This window comes from Neophocaena asiaeorientalis, unplaced genomic scaffold, assembly GCF_003031525.2.
Source record: "Neophocaena asiaeorientalis asiaeorientalis breed wild unplaced genomic scaffold, Neophocaena_asiaeorientalis_V1.1 scaffold119, whole genome shotgun sequence".
NCBI classification, from domain to species: domain Eukaryota; kingdom Metazoa; phylum Chordata; class Mammalia; order Artiodactyla; family Phocoenidae; genus Neophocaena; species Neophocaena asiaeorientalis.
In genome coordinates this window covers 7099679-7111576 of record NW_020175821.1, presented here as the reverse complement: position 1 = coordinate 7111576, position 11898 = coordinate 7099679, and positions in this window count along the sequence as shown.

Genomic DNA, 11898 nt, shown 5'->3' with positions numbered 1-11898 from the left:
CAATGAAGGAAACAATAGCAAAAGACCAATAAAACTAAAAGCTGGTTCTTTGAGAAGATAAAATTAATAAACCATTAGCCAGACTCATTAAGAAAGAAAGGGTGAAAACTCAAATCAATAGACTTAGAAATGAAAAGGAGAAGTAACAACTGACACAGCAGAAATACAAAGGATCGTGAGAGATTACTACAAGCAACTATACGACAATAAAAAGGAAAACCTGGAAGAAATGGATAAATTCTTAGAAAAGCACAACCTTCCAAGACTGACCCAGGAAGAAATAGAAAATATGAAAGACCAATCACAAGCACTGAAATTGAAACTGTGATTAAAAATCTTCTAACAAACAAAACCCCAGGCCCAGACGGATTCACAGGCGAATTCTATCAAACATTTAGAGAAGGTCTTACACCTATCCTTCGCAAACTCATCCAAAATATAGCAGAGGAAGGAACACTCCCAAACTCATTTTACGAGGCCACCTTCACCCTGATACCAAAACCAGAAAAAGATGTCACAAATAAAGAAAACTATAGGCCAATATCACTGATGAACATAGATGCAAAAATCCTCAACCAAATACTAGCAAACAGAATCCAACAGCACATTAAAAGGATCATACACCATGATCAAGTGGGGTATATCCCAGGAATGCAAGGATTCTTCAATATATGCAAATCTATCAATGTGATAAACCATATGAAAAAAGTGAAGGAGAAAAACCATATGATCATCTCCAACAGATGCAGAAAAAGCTCTCAACAAAATTCAACACCCATTTATGATAAAAACCCTCTAGAAAGTAGGCAGAGAAGGAACTTACCTCAACATAATAAAGGCCATATAGGACAAACCCACATCCAGTATCGTTCTCAATGGTGAAAAACTGAAACCTGGGCTTCCCTGGTGGCGCAGTGGTTGAGGGTCCGCCTGCCGATGCAGGGAACACGGGTTTGTGCCTCGGTGTGGGAGGATCCCACATGCCACGGAACGGCTGGGCCCGTGAGCCATGGCCACTGAGCCTGCACGTCCGGAGCCTGTGCTCCGCAACAGGAGAGGCCACAACAGTGAGAGGCCCGCGTACTGCAAAAAAAAAAAAAACAAAAAAAAAAACCGTGAAACCATTTCCTCTAAGATCAGGAACAAGACAAGGTTATCCACTCTCACCACTATTATTCAACATAGTTTTGGAAGTTTTAGCCACAGAAAACAGAAACGAAAAAGAAATAAAGGGAATCCAAATCAGAAAAGAAGAAGTAAAGCTGTCACTCTTTGCAGATGACATGATACTATACATAGAGAATCATAAAGATGCTACCAGAAAACTACTAGAGCTAATCAATGAATTTGGTAAGTTGCAGGATACAAAATGAATGGACAGAAATCTCTTGCACTCCTATACACTAATGACGAAAAATCTGAAAGAGAAAATAAGGAAACACTCCCATTTACCACTGCAATAAAAAGAATAAAATACCTAGGAATAAACCTACCTAAGGAGACAAAAGACCTGTATGCAGAAAACTATAAGACACTGATGAAAGAAGTTAAAGATGATACAAACAGATGGAGACAAATACCATGTTCTTGGATTGGAATAATTAACATTGTAAAAATGACTATACTACCCAAAGCAATCTACACATTCAGTGCAATCCCTATGAAACTACCAGTGGCTTTTTTCACAGAACTAGAACAAAAAATTTCACAATTTGTATGGCAACACAAAATACCCTGAATAGCCAAAGCAATCTTGAGAAAGAAAAACAGAGCTAGAGGTATAAGGCCTCTGAACTTCAGACTATACTACAAAGCTACAGTAATCAAGACAATATGGTACTGGCACAAAAACAGAAATATACATCAATGGAACAGGGTAGAAAGCCCAGAGATAAACCCACATACATATAGTCTCCTTATCTTTGATAAAGGAGGCAAGAATATAAAATGGAGAAAAGACAGCCTCTACAATAAGTGGTGCTGGGAAAACTGGATAGCTACATGTAAAAGAATGGAATTAGAACACTCCCTAACAGCATACACAAAAATAAACTCAAAATGGCTTAAAGACCTAAATGTAAGGCCAGACACTATCAAACTCTTAGAGGAAGACACAGGCAGAACACTCTAAGACATAAATTACAGCAATATCCTTTTTGACACACCTCCTAGAGAAATGGAAATGAAAACAAAAATAAACTAATGGGACCTAATGAAACTTAAAAGCTTTTGCACAGCAAAGGAAACCATAAACAAGGTGAAAAGACAACCCTCAGAATGGGAGAAAATATTTGCAAACGAATCAACTGACAAAGGATTAATCTCCAAAATATACAAGCAGCCCTTGCAGCTCAATGTCAGAAAAACCAACAATCCAATCCAAAAATGGGCAGAAGACATAAATACACATTTCTCCAAAGAAGATATACAGATTGCCAACAATCACATGAAAGGATGCTCAGCATTACTAATCATTAGAGAAATGCAAATCAAAACTACAATGAGGTATCACCTCACAGCAGTCAGAATGGCCATCATCAAAAAATCTACAAACAGTAAGTGCTGGAGAGTGTGTGGAGAAAAGGGAACCCTCTTGCACTGTTGGTGGGAACATAAATTGATACAGCCACTATGGAGAACAATATGGAGGTTCCTTTAGAAACTGAAAATAGAACTACCATAAGACCCAGCAATCCCACCACCTGGCATATACCCTGAGAAAACCATAATTCAAAAAGAATCATGTACCACAATGTTCACTGCAGCACTATTTACAATATCCAGGACACAGAAGCAACCTAAGTGTCCATCGACAGATGAATGGATAAAGAAGATGTGGCACATATATACGATGGAATATTACTCAGCCATAAAAATAAGTGAAATTGAGTTATTTGTAGTGAGGTGGATGGACCTAGAGACTGCCATACAGAGTGAAGTAAGCCAGAAAGAGAAAAACAAATACCGTATGCTAACACATATATATGGAATATAAAAAAAAAAAGGTTCTGAAGAACCTAGGGGCAGGACAGGAATAAAGACTCAGATGTAGAGAATGGACTTGAGGACACAGGGAGGGGGAAGGGTAAGTAGGGACGAAGTGAGAGAGTAACATTGACATATATACACTACCAAATGTAAAATAGATAGCTAGTGGGAAGCAGCCGCATAGCACAGGGAGATCAGCTCGGTGCTTTGTGTCCACCCAGAGGGGTGGGAGGGAGATGCAAAAGGGAGGAGATATGGGGATATACGTATGCATATAGCTGATTCACTTTGTCATACAGCAGAAACTAACACACCATTGTAAAGCAATTATACGCTAATAAAGATGTTAAAAAAATAAATAAATAAAACTACATAGCCTTCAAAAAAATTATATAAGTTTCTAAACACATAATCTCTTTCAAAGACACTGTTCCAAACCACAAGATATTATATACAAATGAAATTTCTAAGCTTCCTGTGCTTCATAATGCCAAAAATGGCAGTCCCATATTTCTTTTTCTATTCTTGAAAAATTATTTTATGTAACTCTACTATATTCTTAAGTTAACCTTAGAAACTACTTCTTTTCTGAAAATATTGTGCTGCTGACATCCAAACTTAATTAAACTCATTTCTATATTATTTTCATAATAAAATAACTAGTAACTCTAAAGTTTGCTATTTATAAAGATTAATATTTTCTTCACCAATGCACATGATAGAGGTGAAGCTTTTATCTTCAAGACAATATTTTTCCATATGATAGCTTTATATTCACATATACACATAGAATCAGGTTTATAAATTTAACTGTGTTGAAAAAGTATATTAACTACTTACTTGTACCTAAACTGCCTTAAATTTAACTTATACTATTTTATGTACTATTTGCTGTCAAGATTGTTTTCTACCTAATAATTAAACAGAAGGGGGCAGATATGGCATAGACATACAAGATTTGTGATAAATAAAAATAAAACCAGGCAGGATGAACCCTGCATTCTAACTTATATACACTCAATAACTGTTATATACCAAGTATGATTCCAGTATCATATATGAGAATTTACTATACTGGGCATGGTGCTACGAAACACAAATCCAAACAAGAAATAAATTTTTCTGACATTGCACTTCATTGAAGAAATTAAAGAGTTATTATGTCATGACTGCTGACAAAAGTTCAAAAATTAACAGAAAATTAACCTGTGAAACATGGTATCTGACAGCTAATACTGAACCTGTACTGTGAAAGGTTAAAGATTTTTAAGATTATTGCTGATAATGGAAGAAAGCAAAACAAGCAGAGACCCTGAGTTACAGCTTTAAATATATAATGTGAAAATAAATCTCTGATTTGAAAGAATGATTTGCTAACCCATTTCCATCCTGTGAAGAATATATAACCTTCTCAAACATTTTTAAACATATTTGTGTTTGTTATGCATTAATATTCTGGATATTTTGAAAATTATGCAATCATTATCTAACACAGGAATGAAAACAATAAGACCTTAGCCAAAGGAACTCATGGCTAATGCGGGTAGAGGTAGTGCACATTTTTCCTTCTAAATTTTATATTTAACCTAATGTTTTCAAAATCATTTGTAAGAATGATTGAAAAACAATTACTTGCTAATGTTGTCCTTCCACTACCACCCCTTCATAAATGTCATAAATTACAATTTTTCATTAGACTAGAACAATAAATACATTTCTACCAAAACATGTTTATTTTCATTATATTCCCATAACCATTATAACAGAATTTTAATGCATTTTAATAAATAAATGGGAATGAAAATTTATCAGTGCCTAAAACCTCAGATTTTTTTAAACTACTAAATGATCATGATATTTTAAATACACAATTCTACATTGTTAATATCTATTGAAATAGAATTTATAGATGAGTAATCAAGCCATAAAGCACCTGTACTTTCATCTAACAGGACATGGAAAACAGCATTGTAATATTTCCAAGAAAACTGATACTCTGTAAAAATCTTGGAATAATTAGCAAAGATACCTCAGCTCCTTTTGCTTAAATATTTTGATAACTATAGATGTTCCATTCAAAAATCATTCACATAAACTTCTAACAGGATATATTCAGTAACACAGGTTTAGTACAGATACCAATATTTTCTCATAAAACTTCATTTAACAACTGAATGTACAACTGCCATGTTTTCATTCTACATATACTTATGAAAGAAGCATTCCTCAGTGATACATCATGTTACAAAATATGCAAGAAATAGCAAATCATTCTTTCAAATCAGAGATTTATTTTCACATCATATATGGGTTAAAATTTTTTAATAATTCAAAGACTATAAGTTCAGGTAATAACTGAAAATATTATACTCAAGAATTATTAGGTACAATAGTTAAGAACCCCCTACTCAGTTATTTTATACTAAAATTTTTGTGTGTGTATTAATCCAGAATAGAACCTGTAGAAAATATCTAATATTAGTCATTTATATTCTTTATACACAAATGGATTTAAGTTGTTCAGAATGTTGTCTCTGATTGAGCTGTACCTAAATTTTAAAAAAAGAAACTTTTAGAAAGTTGCTTTTAATAAAAATAGATAAATTATTAAAGTTGACTTTATCACTTTCAAATAATCTTGAAGTATGTATTTAAATAAAGCAATTATTATTGGACACTTTCTACGGGTTGAACAATTTAAATTCTATACTTCGTTTAGCACATCTTATTTCACCTCTTCCACTTCTGCAACCAGAATTATGTCTTCTCACTGGAAAAATATCCTGAGTATCATTCCCCAAAAGAGAATTATAGAATATAGTGAAACAGTATCTTTACCAAATGTGAATTAATTATTTCATATGGCTAACACTACATGAATTTCTCTCTGTATAAAGCCTTTCATTTAGATCATTGTATTCATAATTGTAGCTCAATTTCAAAAAAAAAGTCCTCTGTTTAAAAAGAGAAATAATGACAAACACCTGTTGAAGAGAAAAAATTGTATAAAAATAATTAGGCATGTTTTCATAGCTATTTTCGCTTTGCAGAAGGTAGCAAGATCTTTTTCATGCTACTGAAATCTCTTATTTTCTTACTATCTTCCAGTGTCACTACATATTATAGGATCCAAATTGTGACATCAGAAAAATTAAACTCAGGACATTTGTGCATTCTGCATTCAAGCATACACTAGCAATGTAGCGATTTGACCTTTGAAAGAGGACAGTTCATGTGCGCATATCTCATGCCTGTCTGCCTTCCATATACTTAGCAAGATGATGATTGCTCCCAGCTATGTTGATATACTTCTATCCACTTGGCTGGCTGTGGATAGGAGGCAAATGATCTATCTGTTAAGAGGTGATCTTCTTTGTAGATGTCTCACCTAATCAGAGTAGAATATTTGTAAACATAAGCTGGTCTGCTACTTCATCTAGTCCCACTACAACCTGCATAGGTTTCACTTGCCTTATATAAAAGGTCACTGCAAATACTACTGTGATATGGCCCAGGGAATGAGTTCCTTCAACAAGCTACCTGTGGCAATGCACAGTAGGAAACCCCTCTGAGAAAAATATTGCACCTCTTCAAAGATAATCCAACTATAATGTTGGTTTAACGTTCCTCAGGGAAAGGAATACTTTCCATTACATACTAGATTAAACTATATAAAATTGCCAACATGCAAACATTTTTTATCGATACGAATGCTGATTTCTAATGTTTCAACCTAATATATCTTATAATGTAATATAAAATTTAGGGGAGATTTGTCATCTCTATTTTTCTTTCAGATTTATGTATTATTAAAAACAGAAATTTCTCTTTGGAGGCCTATACCTCTGCCTTAATTTCCAGAAACGTTAAAAAACGACCAATGTAGCAGAACTCCTGTAGCATTTTCTGTCAGTACTGGTGGTTTTTCAAGGTATGATACATGACTCACTCAGGTAAGGAAAATTTTGTGGTACACTGATAAACATGAGAGCTACTAGAAAATTCATAGCTAGCATTTTAAACTAGCATGCTTTAATGAGTAGTACTTCTTAAAATCATTTATTTGTCTTAAAAAGTGAGTCATTGAAAAAAATTAAGTAGACAAATGGTACTCATATGGATGACAAAAATGTGAAAAGCATTGACCTACACAACTACAATTTTCCATATATTACCACATATTATACTGCTGATATCCCAAGCTTCTCCAGAGAAGACAAAAGAACTTATATTTGAATGTACCATATGAATTATCATTTTTGTTGATAAAAAACAGACTAAGGGGCTTCCCTGGTGGCGCAGTGGTTGAGAGTCCACCTGCCAATGCAGGCGACACGGGTTCGTGCCCCAGTCCGGGAAGATCCCACATGCCGCGGAGGCGAAGATCCCACATGCCGCGGAGGGGAAGATCCCACATGCCGCGGAGCGGCTGGGCCCGTGAGCCATGGCCTCTGAACCTGCGTGTCCGGAGCCTGTGCTCTGCAACGGGAGAGGCCACAACAGTGAGAGGCCCGCGTACCACAAAAAAACAAAAAAAAAACCCAGACTAATATTATCAATTTCATGTGGTTTGACCTAGGTGTAGCTCTTCCACCACACAGCATTCAATGACTAAAAGGTATTAAGTAAAAATTAAATTTTGATTGAATGACTGAATTAACACAAAGACTTTGAGTTTTTCATGTCTCAATATGAATACAAAATATATCGACAAGTTTAAGAAAACTTGCCTGTAAACAAATGTCAACTGAAACATAAGGATAGAAGTCAACATGTTTAACTCATGTGTAAATATTAGAGATGCATGGATTCTTTTTACACAACACTCTTCTCTGATAGCAACACAAAAATAAATGATTATGCCTCCTGAGAGCTCACACCTTTGTTGGTCTGCATCCAAATTGGACCAAGATCAAGGATAAATTCATTTCTCCATTTCCTCCAAAGATATGGAGTCTAACAAATTAAGAAGAAAAGACAAACTCAGACAGCCTATATGTCCATCCCACTAGAATAACATATAATTAGAAGCAAACATTCAAAATCCAACTAACAACTTAAAGAGGACTAAATCAAGCATATTTACCCCCCAAAATGTTCCTCTCTGGACACTGAGCACATAATAATGCAATGATGTAAAATATTTACTTTGGCAAACTAACTTTAAAAATTAGCTTTGTAGGGCTTCCCTGGTGGCGCAGCGGTTGAGAGTCCGCCTGCCGATGCAGGGGACATGGGTTCGTGCCCCGGTCTGGGAAGATCCCACATGCCACGGAGCGGCTGGGCCCCTGAGTCATGGCCGCTGAGCCTGCGCGTCCGGAGCCTGTGCTCCGCAGCAGGAGAGGCCACAACAGTGAGAGGCCCGCGTACGGTAAAAAAAAATAAAAAATTAGCTTTGTAAACATCATCAGAACCCAAATATCCCAAACTGCCTTAGCAGATCTCTCATTAGTTCTTTGAGAAAAGAACAGAAAGACTATGTATTAGTAATCTCCCCCAAAAGCAATTAGAAATCTATAATTCTTTGAACACTACTTGTATTGTTACCAGGAATAGGGATGCAGGCCAGAGGGAATGTCGAAGGATGACCAGTCAGCAACAGGTAAATAACCTTCAACACACTTTTCACTATTGTATGGTATCCACCCTTGTTTACTCCACTCAATCATACTCCTCTAGCATAGAATTTCTAGCTATGATAACAGTGACATAAAGAACTTAGGAAAAGGCACCCTTATTTAGAAATGTATGTAGGCCAACAATACAGAAACACGCTCTATACATAGATGTAAATGTTCTTGTGAATTCTGTATACAAAAAGGGTGGTTTAGTTTAGAAAAACATTACAAGTTTGAATTAAACTGCAAAGGAAGAATACTTGCATTTTTATGCCTTTGAGGATATTTCATTTCAAATCTAATGTGTGAATTTATTAACCAATGCTAGTGCAATAAAATCCAGGAAGCTTAAAATAATTAGGGTTACCAGGTAAAACACAGGATTCCCAGTTAAATTTGAACTTCATGTAAATAATAAATAATTTTTTAGTATAAGTAGGTCTCAAATATTCCATGGAAGCACTTATATTAAAATATTATTCATAGTTTATCTAAAATTTAAATGTAGCTGGGCACCTGGTACTTTGATTTCCTAAATCTGGCAACCCTAAAAATAATGCATATGGAAAAGAAAAACAAAAGAAAACAAAAGTCTTTTTATTGAACAATCTAAAGAACAAAAGAGCATTCCTGGGTTGGTGGAGGTGGTCAAAGGGTCAGAAGTTTTGATTGTTCCCAAAACTAGTATCTCCAAAGCTTCTTCCAGTAGGTCTCCCCTGACTTCACCATGTCTAGAAGTTGTTGGTTCTGTCATCTCTTCCGAGGTATTGTCTTTAGTATTGGCTATAGATTGCATTGGTTCCTTCTCAGATGTAGAAAATCATCAAGAGTTTGCTTCTATCACTTAGATTTAAAATTATGTACAGATTTACATGAAGCCAATGAAGACCATCATTAAAAAGTAATAGAGCCAAACAAAGTAATTAATTATAAGGTTAGAAGATAATATACTTTTGCTAATTACTCACAGCTTGGTGCCTATTTTTTCACAGCAGCCAACAACTGCATGTTTTTAATCCCCATAATAACAATAATGGCATACATCATTAACCCTATTTTATTCTTTTTAAAAATTTTTTATAATACCAATAACAAAGATCATTAACCTCTATTCTGTTTAACATCTAATCAGCCATTTTAGTTAAATAAATATCATAGAAAACATTAAATATCACTTTGCTAAGCTACACTGGCTCTCAGGAGGGGAATTCTCCCTAATGCATTATATTAACATCAGTGTGCTCCACAAGTGTCAAACCATGAATGGTAACAAGGAAATAGTTAAACAATAATTTATGACTTTAATCAAATTAGTTCAAACCTGTCTTTTTCAAAGTAGTTTTAAATCTTATTTGTATAATTGCATTGTGTTTATGAAGTTATTTTCTGAAGCTATTTATAGAATAGAGCTGTCCCATTACTGAGATACTGTAAGACAACAGCTCATGAGCATGCCAAGATAGTGAGACCCAATGTGTTTTGGAAGGGAATTTCTGAGAACAACTGCTCTCTGAAGTGTGGAAACCTGTACAGTATTGCTGGCCTTGGTAATAGTTACTCTGAATCAAGCCTCTTATTAAGGGCAATATACCTGCCTGCCATAACATTTCTATGGGTTTATGACCTAAGTAACAATTTCACACAATCAGTGACATCAAAAGAACCAAAATGGTAAACAAGACTCCTACATAGAATATTTAGCAAAGCCTTGTCCCAGATCCCAAATAAATGGTCATTTCTCTACATATGAGTCCTTATTAGCTCCTTATGAGAATAAGTACTTAGGCAGTCCCGCACTACTCAGTCGGCCTGCCCTATCAGGCTTGGTTTAGGAGACAGGTGAAAGAAAGATGGGTCAGAACTACAGATAAGGTATAATGTATATAATTTTAACAGTGTTACCCCAACCCTTTTCTCCTTTATAATATTTAGAGAGAGAGAGAGAGAATCTTAGCAGAGGCTTTTAGGAGAAACTAGTACTTACTTGATAAATGGCAGTACTTGTAAAATACCTCTGTGCCTCTCCCTAATTTCTGGGCCCAAGATTACAGATTTGCCTATCTTTTGAAAAGCAAAAAAATGATATTATGCCACACTGATTTAACAGCTAGAAATAAAAATGTGCTATTCTTTCCCAACATACATTTTAGCATCCGGTCTAATTTCCTATCATGCACACCCCAGAATACAATTTTGGTGGTTTTCTATCAAATACACTACATTATACATTTCTCAAAAAACATTCAGTTCCATCCATGATGCTTTTGTCTAATATATCTCTCAATCAGACAGAGGACAGTAACTAAGAAAAGAAAGGAGCAGGAAGAGAACGGTGTTAAGTGGACTCTTCCTAGCTGGCTCCGATATCTCATATGCACCATGGGATGTACATATAAACAGTAATATGGCTTTATCCACCCTCCATTGTTTGACTCAGCATTAGTTAATCCTCTTTCAAATACTGTGATTGGCTTCTGAATGCCATAGGCACAATACAGAAAGCACAGGGGTCAGAAAACAGAAATTCAAAACTGGTTTGGACAAAAACATGGCTTAGGAGAAGAAGTTAGAAGAATTAGGGTTAGTTCTTCCCCAAAATAATAAGCTAAAAGAAAACCTAGCAATTACTTGATTTCTGTTCTTTTCCCTGAGTACATTGAAACCTTTGCTTTATTTTCTGAAGGAAAAGGAACATGACTTAATAATCAGAGAAGAGGCTCACTTCTCTTTGATTGACTTATTCTTTGACAAATTCAGAGCCCATTCCACAGCCAGCGTCAATGTCTCTGTTCCGCTCTTCCCTAGATGTATCAGAGAGGTGGCCTGGTGAATAGGATGCACACTGGAGAGGACAGTAAGTGGGACACAGGAATTGGGAACACCAGGTTGTAGCAGACACTGCCACAGTTCTGCTCTCTCCTTTTTGGACATGTATTGCTTCCTTAATGCCAGTAACTAAATGGTGTTTATTTTTCCTCAACCTAACTTCTCCACTGAAAATTATAATCTGTATTATACTACTTCCATTCCTACTGTCCTATATTTATTTAGGAGTTCCTCTACTTTATGGACATTCTGGTAGAATACGGTAGAATGCTTTGAGCAATCTTTGATAAGGTACTCAATAAATGCAGGTATCTTATCTTAACTAGCCACAGACCTGGATACGTACAAAACTGAGTAGTGAGGGCAGAAACACTTTGAATTTTCTGTACAATGATGTCAGGAAAAAGAGAAAGCCTTTCTGCATTTTCCTATGCCTTATTTTGGCTAAAAATCCTGGTTGCCTAGC